Below are 14,267 nucleotides of genomic sequence, written 5' to 3' on the forward strand. Positions count from 1 at the left end.
TCCTCTCTCTAAAACCTTCTTGTTTGGTTTTTATATAATAACCATTTAAATAACTATGCAGAGATTGATGATAAATCTACAAATAAAAATAATTTCCAAATATCAGATTACCTTGAAGTTCCAGTGCACTGTTGCTCTTACTTGTGCAACTATAATAAAAGTCATATTAGGCAAATGGTTTAAAATTCTAAGAATGCCAGAAATTGTTTTCAGCGTTGATTATTCAGTTACAAGTATGATTAAATATAAAACAAATACAGAAATTTCTCTATACAAGCTAGTAGGATTTTCAAATATTTAAAAACATATTCCAAAAGAAGAGGAAAAATGAGAGTTGCTGTTTAGTAAGTACACACTGTGTACCTTATTTGATGTTATTATTCTACTTACACTGTCTTGTTTAATACTTACACCTTTAGTTAATATCAATAGTCATTTAATATTGAATGCATTTTTGAGGATGTTACTGAACCCATTCCATAGATTAGTATATTGAGACATTTGTGTAATAGAAGATACTGATAAAATACACTAAAACTAAGATAATTAGTTTGATCATTGATCTTCTTCTTATCTACTTATCTATTTTGTTTTCATACAGACATAGTAGTTGAAACTTTAGAAGTGAATGAGACCTCTTCCCTTAACGACAAATTATACACAATGTAGACATTTGAACTGGACCAAATATATGTATTTCCCTATTCCTTGCTCTGGCTACCTGATGTATTTGTTTCTATACCCTTGGCCACTTACTCAAAGGCAAGTTCTTAGCCAACATTATCATTGCCTCTTTTCCTAAAATCCCTTGCTATTTTTGTCTCTCCCAGAATGAAGGCTGAAATGTGGTACAGTCTCACTTCAGTTATCATGGAGAAACTGGAAGAGCTCTGGTGATGACTATACTAGAAATTTCCTCCACCACTTCTGGATTCAGGTGAATTAAAGCACCATAGAAGTGTGAGATATTACAGCTGCTAGGGAGAGAGGTACAGCATAAATGTGAGTAGTTTAATGTCCCTAATGGACATGTTTACAATGAGAGATAAGAGGCAGAATAGCACACCCACAGACCTTTTCCTCTTTGCTAATCCACTCCTCCAAGATGAAAAGGTCCTATAAAATCTGCACAGAGAGCCTCGAGGTAGCTGAGCCACCAGTTGTGTTAATATGTGATGCTATGTTTAGTTTGGTAACGGGCCCCTTTAGTTTTTTTGTTTGTTTGTTTTTCATTCCTCACTTCCATTAATTTTTTTTTCCCTTACTTTTTTTCTTTTGAATTTTACCTACCAATAATTAGGGTGAAAGTTTTGTTTCAGGCTCTTTGTTTAGGGAAACCAGGAAATGTCAACATCAAAGATCATATACCATGAGCCAAAAAGGTTTGGGAGAGGAAATGGAGAGTAGATGGTTGAATGTCAAGAATGTTAAGTGCAACAGAGAGACATGTAAAGAGGAATGGCAACAGGCCATTTAATGTGCTAATTAGCAATGCTTTAGTGATACCTTAGAGTATTGTTTTAGTGCACTAGATATTTTTTAAAAAGGAGTACAATATTAAAGATATTAACATTGATTTGTTAAAAAATATATTACCTTATATTTTTTGGGAAATTTAATATCTTTATTCTATAGTTTTTACTCAAAATACAGAAAATTGTATATAATGATACATAAAATAAGACAGGCCAAACTTAAGAATCATCTGTTGTCTTTGTGTTTATTTTTCACCTCTAAGACAACTTTCATTTTGTTTAAATGAACATGTAGACACAAATAATGACCATTTATTAATTTTCTCCACCAACATACATAAACATTACATGTATATATGTGAGTAATTAGCTTATCTACAAATTAAAGTCTGTGTTCTCATCAGAATTAGAGAAACATGGTTAACCATGAACTTATTTAAACAAGAAACATATTTCTCAATTCCAATAATTTCTAACTGAATTTTAATCATTTTTCAAGTTTTATCCCCAAACGTTAAATATTAATTAAATAATTCTTAAATGATTAAAAATAATGCCATTGGCACTTCATAAGAAGTGTGCATGTTTTCCTTTGATACATGTGAAGACTAGCAGTGATAACAGCCAATGCACGTGTGTTTGAGAGATTGACATGTGACGTATACAGTCTTTTCCACACAGTGTGCACATGGGTTTGCAGCTGCAGCTGTTATTTGCAGAGCCTGGCACTATTTATGCTTCTGCCTTGTGTTCTCTTCAGAGCCCTTGTTCTCAGTCACCCATCACTGATTGCCAAATACCAGGTTGAGCTCTCTGCTGTGGCTGTTTTTCCTAGCCACTCACGTCCTGTCTTGGAAGGCGTGCTTCAGTGTGCCTTGGATCAAATTCTCTCCCTAATCTCTTCACTGTCGTGGCACTTCAACTCAACACACGGCAGTTGCCAAGTTATCTTGCTAGGATCTGCCCTACATTTGACCTGCCCATTCCTATGGGCTAACCTTACATTAAATATGGAATAATGCCTATGTCTTTCCTTCAGATAGTACTTTACACTGCACTAAGTGTTTTCAAATAGATTATTATTATTATGATTTTTGGTTTGATTCTCACAAATATGGTACTGTTAACAGAGAATGGTAACTTTTGTTAATATTTGTTATTTGTTAATAACTTTTAGTTATTTGTTAATAACTTTTGTTAATATTCACAGCCAGATGTAGCCAGATATGTAGCCAGATGATATGACAGGTATTTTCCATGTAATATAATATTGCATTGAAGTTAGTTTTCTCAATATATTATCCTGTACTCGACTATTATGGAGCCAAGGCAATAATGAGATTTATCTAAGTTTAAACAGCAAGGCACTAAAACCCAGATAGTTTGTTACCAATTTCAGAGCTTATACACTAGTCCAAATGAGCTCCTATAGGTCCTGTAGGTGATTCGCTTAAACAAATCAGCTATAAAACTTTTGTCACTGAATTGAATCACATCACATAATTTTAGAATAAACTTATGCCGTTCTTTGAGTTTAGAAGAATATGTTTATTTTGGGGCAGCACCTGTGGTTCAAGGAGTAAGGCGCCGGCCCCATATATGGGAGGTGGTGGGTTCAAACCGGCCCTGTCCAAAAGCTGCAAAAGAAAAATAAAAAGAATATTATATTTATTTTTAATCTGGAGCACTTAAATGAGCATAATAAATATTTGATGAGTAAGTAAAAGGATGAACATGATGCAAAACAACACTTTATAACAATGTGCATTCTTATATAGAAAGGGAATTTAAGGCCACATTGACATTCCAGTGAAAAAATAAAAGTACCTTGGACTGGGGAGTGGTATAAGTCAAATGAGGACGGAGAAACCACACAGGAATTTCAACAAAGACAGTTTAATGTAGAATTATTGATCATAGCAGGGGATTACAATAAGAAGAGATTAGCTAGTAAGAAGTAGCGGGAACACTAGAGAATATCATAGAACAGATAAGAAAGATGTGCCGAGGACAGCGTCTCCCCACCTTGCCTTGGGGCTGAGATGGAGACTGTGCTATAGAAGGCACAACTGTGGCTCATGAGTGACAGACAAGTGGCTATGTTGTCCTGCCCATAGGACTTGCTGCAAATCAGGCCTTTTGGGTACCAGGGACAATGTTCACAAGGGGAGAGGTCTCACCAGAGGCCCTGGGCAGCAGAATCTTCTGAAGATGACTAGGGAATCTTCTGGATGCTGGGTGATGCCAGCTGCTATGCCCTGCAGGCACTGAGCATTGAGGGAATGCAAGATGCTGAAACTAGAGAATCTCTCACCCTGAGAGAGCCTGGTGCTGGAGAAGGGAAGCTCTGCAAACCTTCCCTCCTAATGACCGCAGGGCAGCCAGACAGAGAGCCTCTTTGCCTTCAAAGTCTCCGCATAGCCCTTTAGTGACAATGCTTAATACTGAGCCAGCTGTTAATGAAAAAAAAATATCTGAATGGTCCCAATACATTTTCACAGAGAAGACAAAAAGGATGAATTTTCAGCTGGGAGAAAATAAATTGATCTTTGGTACAGATTTCCTCATATCATTTTAAATTAGCATCACACATAGTTTCCTTAATAGCAGAATGGATTAATGGTTCTTAGAAAAAGAAAAAAAAATGATGAGAAACATTTCTACTTTAATATGTTAGTCCTGATACAGCTTATTCCATAAAAGGCAAAAAGGAAAGGTTACTTAGATGCCTTAGATGCCTATAATACTATCTACAATATCTCTGACTGAGAATTAATTAACTTCACTCGGCCATAAATTATTTGTTATGGATAACAATTTTCTCATATTTTCTTGGGAGATTTAAATTATCTTTATAATTCCCATAGTTAATTTCTGGCACATTATACTCCCTTTTCTAAGTGTTTTGTACAGTTGAGTATTCCTTATCTGAAATACTTGGAACCAGAAGTGCTTTGGTGATTGGCTTTTTTTCAGATTTGGGAATATTTGCATTATATTTACCGGTTCAGCATTGCTCATCCAAAAATCCAAATGCTTAAATAAGCATTTTCTTTGAGTGTCATGAGTGTCGATGCTCAAAAAGTTTCAAATACTGCAGCATTTTGGATTTTGGATTTAAGGATTAAGAGTATTCCACTTGTAATGCTATTTGTATTGGTATTAAAGTGTAAGATACCTAGTCCTCTGATTAGCTTCTCAAGGACTTTTTAAGTTTACTTATGCTACATCCTATACAGAAAACTCAAAATGTTCTTATTACTAAATTGTTATCTTCTGGGCAAAAAATTGATTAACCTAAATTGAGTTAACGTAGGCTTCCTTTATTCTCTTGGTGATAAAAAATAATCAGAGATATTCTGGGATCCTGAGGACTGCAGGTCAGCCAAGTCTGTTAGGTAACTGGCAGTGTTGAGTGTATTCACAGGCCTGAGTGCTCAGCGATTGCACCTCTGAGGTTGATATGTTGTTCCTTGCACCTTTGTTGTAATTGACACGAAACATGTCTGTGATATCACTTTGTTCCCTAAAGTCATATCACAACCACATCAACATTTGGTGACTTATGCTGCTTGGGAACTCTTCCAGAAGAGAACAAATTACAGTATTTGCAACTAGTAAAAAAGATGTGCTACTATTTGGTATGGTTGAGTCAGATATATCTAATTTTGAGAAGATAGATTTGGTGCTAACCGTGACTTTAGAATATTTTCTTACATTCTTTCTGAGTTTTCTTGTCTGTAAAAGAAGTATGTTAATCATCGTCTCTCATGTGAGTAACTCAGGTGAGGCGTTTGTAGATTAGATGTTAGGTGACAATAGTGCAATATGTGGAATTTATTTTTTAAATGCTAGGCTGGGTAAAGGGGCTCACACCTGTAATCTCAGCACTCTGAGAGGCTGAGAAGGGTGGATTGCCTGAGCTCAGGAGTTCTAGACCAGCCTGAACAAGAGCATCACCCCTTCTCTACTAAAAGTAGAAGACACTATCAATGCTTTGTTGTGGAGCATGTAATCCCGGCTACTTGGGAGGCTGAGGCAAAACCATAACTTTAGCCTAGGAGTTTAAGGTTGCTATGAGCTATGATGATGCCATGGCACTCTACCCAGGGCACAGAATGAGACTCTGTCTCCTCCCACCCCCCAGAAAAATGTTTAAAATATTCTCTTTCTCTCTCTTTCCCCAGTATGGGTATAGGTATTCTATATCTTCTAAATCAGGGGTGTCCAACCTTTTTTTTTTTTCTTCTTCCACACATTGGAAAAGTAAGAGCTGTCTGGAGTCACCCATTAAATACACAAACACTAACAAAAGCTAATTAGCAAAAAAAAAAAAAAAAAAAAGGTTTGTGCACAGATAAGCAAACGTGGTCCTTACAAAATCAGCATGTGGTTTCAGGGTGGACACCCCTGATAAAATGATTACATATATAAATATCACACACATATAAACTACCTCTTTTGATCTCATTTCATTTAACAGCCACCACCCTGACCTCCTGTTTCTTCACAGACCGAGCTTATTCTTCCTTCCAGTCCAGGAGGCTAACCTGCTTTTAGTGTTCCCTCTTATGGAAGCACCCGCTGGGTAATCCAGTTAGTTCCTTTCTCATTATTCAGATAAAAATCCCAAGTTTGATTCCTCAACACCATCTCCCTGACAACCGTGCTCCCTTACCCAGCTCTCCCTTGTCCTCCAGCTCCTTTGTTTTGCTTCCTTCAGAGCAGTTGCCACCACCAGAAATTTTCTCCTTCACGCATTTGTTCACTATTTAAAGTATCTGCCTTGCCCTCCAAACTGTAAAGTTTCATTCACTATTGTGCGTGTATTCACACTACCTAGAACATGTGGTGTAAAAATGTTCATTTTGGAATATCTCAAATGAATGAAAGATTAAGGCATCCTTAGAATCTTATAAAAATTCTTCACAGGACTGAAAGAAAGAGTGGAAATCTATGAAGGGTTATGACTTTACAAGAATTCATGTTCTAAATAACTAGAGATATAAGTCTCATCGTAAGTGAAGTATCCACTGTGCTGTTGCTTGTCTATTACTGGCTAATAGGCTCTCCCCCAAATTAGCAGCTTAAAACAGCAAAAAAGTTCTTATTTCTCATTTTGTGGATTATCTAAGCTCTAATACATGATCTCATGATGTACACTAGAGATGAACACAAATGAGGCTTCCATCTTAAAGGAGGCCAGCCGGATTTCTTCCTAGGACAGCTGGCAGTTTCCTGATAGAGGAGGAGGGCAAACACGAAAGACCTCTGTTTACATCACATTAATTGCTATCTCATTGGCCAAACAGGTCCCGCAATTGACCACACACTGTCCACAAGGATGTGGATATCAGGAAGTATAATTCCATATGAGGTTGGACAGTTAGGTTAGTGAACTTATCTTAGAAAAAGTGCTACATAGCTCATCACTGATTATCACTACAGTCACCTTCCCAGTCCTCCCTTTGGGAAGCCATGTACTGATGCCAGCACCTAGTCCAACTTCCAAAGCACTTTTTCTAGGATGATCCTGTGAACTTAACAGATCCTACGTAACAGCTCTGATGGTCATTCTAGATAAAAAGTTCCAAAATTGCTTTGAAGGGTGGACTAGGCTCTGGCATCAGCGCAGAGCTTCCCAAGGGGAGTACTTCAAGGTGACCTTAGTGATATTCAGCAATGAAGAATTTAGCACTTTTTCTAGGATGACTTGGTGAACTTAATTGTCCCACCCCATATAGCAGAGGAAAATGGAACCTATCTTACTGTAGTTCCTCTAGGGCTCAGATTTTCCAAAATGGGGTATAGCCGCCAATACAAGATAGAAGCTCCCCGGGTATAGAAGCTAAATTCCTGCTAAGACATTCTTTTTTATTCTCAAGTTATGTCACAATTCCAGAAAACATCTACATTATGATATTGATGTGCTTCCATTTAACAGAGTGATTAAAAATGTCAGACTCTCCGAGTTCCTGAATGAAAGAGTGTTAGTGAAATAGTTTCCTCAGGGAGTTAGGGAGTAAGAAAGAAGAGCACATTCAGGGATCTGTTGTTCTTCCTTGGACAAGAACTCTGACTCTGGTTTTCCATAGTATTTTTCATATAATTGTTGTCTGCATATACGTGCACTATACATTGAACATAAAATTCAAACTGTTGCAATTTGGCTGGGGTGCTCATAATCAGTATGAAAAATCATCTTCACAATGATAAGACGTACAGAGAATATCATAAAAGTATTTGTTTTCACGTAAGACAATTAACTAATCAGATTGAGGGTCTACACAGTTGTTCTCAACCTTCCAAATGCCGCAACCCCAATATAGTTCCTCATGTGATGACCCCCAACCATAAGATTACTTTTGTTGCTACTTCACACCTGTAATTTTGCTACTGTTATGAATAGTAATGTAAATATATGATATGCAGGAGACCCCCACTGGGGTCGCGACCCACAGGCTGAGAACTGCTGGTCTAGCTTATGCATCAGGTGTAAGGAATAAGCACAGCCTCTGGTTTCAGGATATTAAAGCTTTTGTTTCTTTATCAAAGTGGAACATTAAGTTGAAAGATTGAGACAGAATAAAAAAGGACACTTGTGTGTTGCTATGTACAGTGCCAGGGAGGTATTAAAGGGATAGTACTCAATGTCACAAATAAGTATTATTAATTACTCTTTGATAGCAGATTTCATAGCATCCTCTGTTTGCTGAAATATCACTGAAGACAGTTTCCTCTAAGTTTTACAAGTGCAATGATCTTTTGATTGCTTTACTCTTTTTATTTTGCTTTCTTCCATTTCTTTTTTTTTTTATTATTAAATCATAATGAGGTGGGAAGGGTACATGTCAGATCTGTTCCTTTCATTTCATCTTTGAAATTGTTTTTCTTTGCTCCTAGTTTTTCTTTCTTTCTGACCACTTGTCTTTTGATGTGTCCTCCTCCAGATATCTACCAACTAAAAATACCCAAAGTTAATCTTCACAATATTCTCCATTATCTATACACTTGTTTTCTTGGCATATTCTGGCCTAGATGGCCTGATAGTTATCAAAGTGCATTCTAACATTAACTATTAACATCCTATGATATAGAATCACAATAACTACAATCTCACTAATAGCAAGCATCCTTAAAGCCCTGGATTCATGGCCACCTAGGACAATTTTTTGGCTACCTCATTCTTTAGAAGAAATATATTTCAGAGATATTTATGAATTTTAAAAAGCATGTTATTAATTTCTACTTACTCAACTGTTTCTGTAACCATAGCTCTTCAAATTTCTAATTTTCCTACCTGTTCAAGTAATTTTGCTAATTTCTAAATTCTTAACACATAAGTTCTCAATACATACTTTATAAATGAATAAATGAATGAGCTTCTATTTCTCTCCATGTGCTGTCCACTAAAGAGCTGACAAGGACCCCCTCATACTTACTGATACCTTTATGACTTTAAAATTGCTCAAGGATATAGTCTCAGTATGCTTTCTCTCCTTATCCATCTCAAGATAGTCCCTCGGCTAGTCTGTCTGACTTCTCACTGCCCTTTATAGATCATAATTCTCATTCTTCACTAAAAATTGTGCACATGTAGTTTATGCCACCTTAACTAGTTTAATCCTTACAAAGACAGAAGCAATCAGTAACTTTGATCATGTTGTCACTTGCCAGGTGCTGTGCTAAGAGCCTTCATGTCTCAGTACCTTTAATCCTGGAAATGACTTTCTGAGGTGGGGACTTTAGTTTTTATACCTTATTGACAAGGAAATTGAGTTAAAAGACATTTGATCAGTAGTCCCAGGGTACCCAGCATGTATGCAGCAGGGCCAGGGTAAGTTTAGACTGCAGTGTCCAGAAGCCCTTTGTTCTCCCCCACTATGCTACCAGCTTACAGAGCCCAGCTTCCCTTTGAACTTTAGTTCACATTAGCATGGCTTGTCTTTTTCATTTTCTTTCTTAGTGCCCAAATATTCTGTATATCTCATAGGCTAAAAATAATTACCTACTTCCTGGGCCATCATTACAATTCCACCAGAATTTGATCTTGATTCCCACAATATTTTGTTGGAAAAAATACAAGTGTTGAAGAATTACTTCAGACTGGCTCAAGGGGTAACAAGGAATGAGGCAGAGAGAGCAGAATCAGAGGGGGAGAAGGAGGGAGAAATCTCATAGTATTCGAACGTAATGTACTTACTGACCGCCAGTCCTACTAGTGAAGATTTGTAATGCCAAGAAGGTATAAGGCTAGAAAGAGCCTTCTTGTCACTGCATCCTATTCAGATGATTGGCTCACAGAGTCTTCATTGTCACTGTGACATGTCATTGTAACACTCAGAGTTGTGCTTCCTGTAAGTGCTCTGCAGTGAACTATAACATTCAAATGTTGTATAAATTCTATCTTCTCTTTTCTTCCCTCTTTCTATCACTTGGTTGACTGATCTTGAGATTTATGAAATCTGTTTTCATGTGCTTTTGCCATACAGAGCTCCTTGGGTTGTCCTCTTATGCTTTTGGAGGCTTTTCTGGGACCATACTCCAGCTTCTACCTTCTGCTGCACGTCCCGTTCCTTGTTCCGTGCTCACTTTGGACACAGCACTGACATTTCCTCAAGTGGTGGGTGGGAACCTTGCTGGAGCAGCAGGATCAGCTCATGGGAGAATCAGATCTTCCAACAGGGTTAGGCAGGAGATATTAGTTGGCTTTGTATGACTGTTATTCAGGCATCTGTTTCCTAATCAATACTGGAAACACCTTGAGAATAGAAAAAAGAAAATATTTCATTTATTTCCTTTTACTTTCAGTACCTGCTACATAATAGATATTTAATAAGTGCATGAACACATGAAAAAAATACAGAGTAAAATGTATTTGGCTTTTTCAGTGCAAGAACAATTATTCCATTAGACTCATAGATTATTTTTAAAAACGAAAGAAATCACTACTTTTTAAAAAGCCCTGGGTAGGGTAGGATTCTTTGATCAATCTTGTCTTGAAAGTTTTATAGCATGAGGAAAGCTATTGTCTCCATTAAATAAATAAATATTTTAAGATTAGATTGCAAGTTAGAGTTTTATGATTGCCACAAGTTATAGTTAAAGAACAAAACCAAATATACCTAAGAATAAATTTTAAATAGTAGTTTAGGTCAATATGAAGTGAATAAAAACAGAATTTCTTTCGAGAGTATTTCTCATGCCCTTAAATGCTTCTCAGTGTAAGCATTATACCATAATGTTGAAGAGTTTGGGTTTCTGGAGTCAGACATTGGTTTAAATCCTGGTTCCTTCCTTGGAACTCTCTCAACCTGTCTGAGTTGTAGGACAGTCTCATGTCTCTATTTCTGCACAAGAAATGCAGAGATAATGACATTAACTGACAGGCTATTTTAAAGATCAAATTAGATAATGTATATAAAGCATTGAGCACAATCCTTGGCCAAAAATGAGAATCAATTAATTTATAGTTATTATTAGAATCAATATTATGTTCCCTTGACAAATTTCAAATACACTTCCCTTCCCTAATCCCAGGTACTAGACGTTGACTTCTACCCCTGACACTCTTTATTTTGCTTCTTTTTCTTTCCATTTCTGTGGTATAAGAAGTGTTCTAAATCTTCGAGCTGACTCTGTTACAAATCGCCAGTGTCTGTTCAGCATGCTTTTCCTGGAAAGAGACTATTAAGCTTTCATTCATCTCCACATATCATGGTAGGTTTCAGGCTTCCTTCACATCACAGTGATGTTTTGATTATTTTCTGTTTGTCTGTGTGTGTTGTTTGTTGATTTGCCTAACTTCAGCTGGATAGACAGTCTCCTAAAAATGTCCTACTGCAATGGAAGAACTGACTTTATCTTAATCAACTTTGGGACTCGTACATGATTTTTCGTTGCTGGCTTGCTTTGCCCTCACCACGATTAGCAAGCACATGCCTTTCCTTGGAAGCAATGAGACACCTTAGTATCGCCCCACGGTTGTCCCCTCTACAGCCAACTAAGTTTTCTGTGAATATTGTGCATGCAGTCGCTTCCGGGGGCCTAACCTCTGTACCCTCCCATGAGGACAGTGGGTATAAATACTTCTCTGATAAGTCCTGTGCACATCATGTTTATATAAATGTGACCATGTTTGTATTCAGCAATCATTTATTGAGGCTTTCTAGGCCTGTGCCAGGAAGACCTTTATATCATATCCCATGTTAGGTTTATTTCGTAACAATTTTTTATAGCAACTTTTTTTTTTCAAATTCTCCCACATTCTGAAGAAAAGTAAAGCCTCTTACAGAATCTAACAACTATTTATCACCCAATTCTGACATCACCTTTTCCGGAAAGGTTTTCCTAGCAGGCCGGCTAATTTTATCAAGGTCTAAGTTGGGTTTTCCACCTCAAAGTTCCCCCTGTCCCTTGCTGGTCTCATGGCCCCACATGGGGAAGGCTGCTTAGGCATCTTATGACTTCACCAGAGGTAACTCTCCAAATGGAAGTCTTTTTTATCATTGCATTTGTCATGCTCAGCACAGAAGCCGGAGTGTAGTAAATCTTCAGACATGTTTGCCTAAATTATCCTTGACGATGCCTTCATCTTTCTGAAAGGAGAGTTGGGGTTGGCAACTACACTTTCGTTCAGTGAGGAAGCAACAGTTAAAGCCAGCTTTCAGGGATGGCGCCTATGGCTCAAAGGAGTAGGGCGCTGGTCCCATATGCCGGAGGTGGCGGGTTCAAACCCAGCCCCAGCCAAAAACTGTGGAAAAAAAAAGAAAAAAGCCAGCTTTCATCTCAACTGCATCAAAAGCACCCAGAGAAGTTCCAGATGATGGGTCCTGGTTGCATAAACCATGCTCTGTGTCTGCTGTCCCACTCTAACCTTCATTCCTTGGGTAGAGGTTACATTTTATTTTCTCAATTTATACTCCCGAGTACCGATGCTCTTGTATTCTTCGGTAATTTAAAGTGAGAGTGACACAAACGTCTTGCCTCTGTGTGCTTGAAAGAAAGGGTATATTTCTTTCTTTCCTAAATGGCGGTTGAGCTTTTGAAAGCTTTCGGTCTTGCAGCAGATTGAAGATAAAGAGCACACCTATTTTTCTGGATACGGTGTTTGACAAATCCTTGTACAACCCTCCTGTTAACAATTGAATCAGCACTTTAAGTTTAGCTTAGGAACAGTTCCAACGATGTTGTTCTGACATATCCCTCTCTTACGTGTTACATAAAAAGTGAAAAATTGGGTAGTTTTTGAATAATCTCTATCTGCTTTAAAGTTTACAAATTCTATTCTGTGGCAAGAAAAAAAAAATCACTTCACACGTTTTGTCACTTTTGTTAAGAACTCCAAACCCACACCTTTAATTTCAGAGATTCCAAAGAGACACGATTTTTAGGACCAAAAAAAAAAAAAAAAAATTACTGCCTTGTTTTCTCTGGATTTTGGCTGTGAGTTTAGCTGTTGCTTTGTTTTATTGTAATCGGATACACTGGCATGAAAGTTGAAGTAGATTCCAAGAAGTATATGCTGGGCTTTTTATTGGCATATCAAACAGGGACTCATTCAGGCCATACATTAGCAAGCAGCCAAGTAATTAATAATAACACATGTGAAAGAAAATGAATATTTTGGTTGAGAAGGAGAATAAGAAGTCAGACAAAGGCCTGGGATTTGTGTCCTTGCCCTCAGCAGCAGCAAAAATAATGTTATGAATAGCATTTAACTTGAATTTGCAGCAAACTGCTGCTTTTATCATAAACAATTGCCAGATGGTATACATTATCTTTCTTTTTTCTCCTTTCACAAAAGCGGCATTAATTGCAGAGCAGCCCAGGGCTCCACTCAGCTCATCAGTGTGATAACACTTCATGACCCTGATTAGCCGTCAGTCTACTCAATTAAAAAGATCATTTAGACATTCACCCAATCATTTGCCTATCGAGCCACCTGGGCCTCAACCAGGGGCTCCATTTTTAACATTCTCCTGCCCTCTCTCATCTTGCCTAGCTTTTTTACATATCTCCAAAAGACGTAATTGAATTAAATAAAGCGTCTCAGGGGCAGCTGCAACATCTGCTGTTTGTGGTATGTCAAGCCTTCAGCATTAAAAACAGTTACATATGCTCCAAATTAGCAGGTCGCAGAGATGAAACAGTCGATGATAGTGTTTTTGTGCCAGCGTGAGAAGCAGCTCACAGCTGTGTGCAATTTACAATTAAAGGCTTTATCAGAGCTCAATTGTACTAGTGAATCAAGTGGTGAGAGGTCAGTTAGTGAATTAGACCAATTAGAGCTTGTACAGTTAAATTATCTGTCTTATTACCTACTGATAAACAGCCTTGTCATATCTTTACTGGAATGATGAAGCCGAATGAGTTTTATGAAGTGATAAAACAAGTTCACCATAGTGGAACTTAGTGGTTCATGAATTCAAAATCTGTAGCAACAAACTGGCTTTATATAACCTTTTAAAATAGCGATAAAACAAGAAACCTGGAACGGGTTAAAACACTTCAGACTGAGTTGGTTATATCTGCTTGTGAATACATTTCTAAGGATGAGATTTCTTAAAAATACTTTGCAGCAGAATGAAATATGAATCTCCAGACTTTAGTTTTATTTATTGTAATTTTTTAAAAATTGTAAGAATTAACTTCAATGAGAATAAAACGGACTGGAAAATTCTTGGGCCAATTGATTCAAAACAATGTAGGAAGAGCTTTATGGATATAGTAATTTATTTCTTTTGAAAATACAGAATCACTGATTATTCTCATAATCAGAAAAAGTAGGCA

Source organism: Otolemur garnettii, unplaced genomic scaffold (assembly GCF_000181295.1).
Source record: "Otolemur garnettii isolate 467f Iridium unplaced genomic scaffold, OtoGar3 scaffold00005, whole genome shotgun sequence".
NCBI classification, from domain to species: Eukaryota; Metazoa; Chordata; class Mammalia; order Primates; family Galagidae; genus Otolemur; species Otolemur garnettii.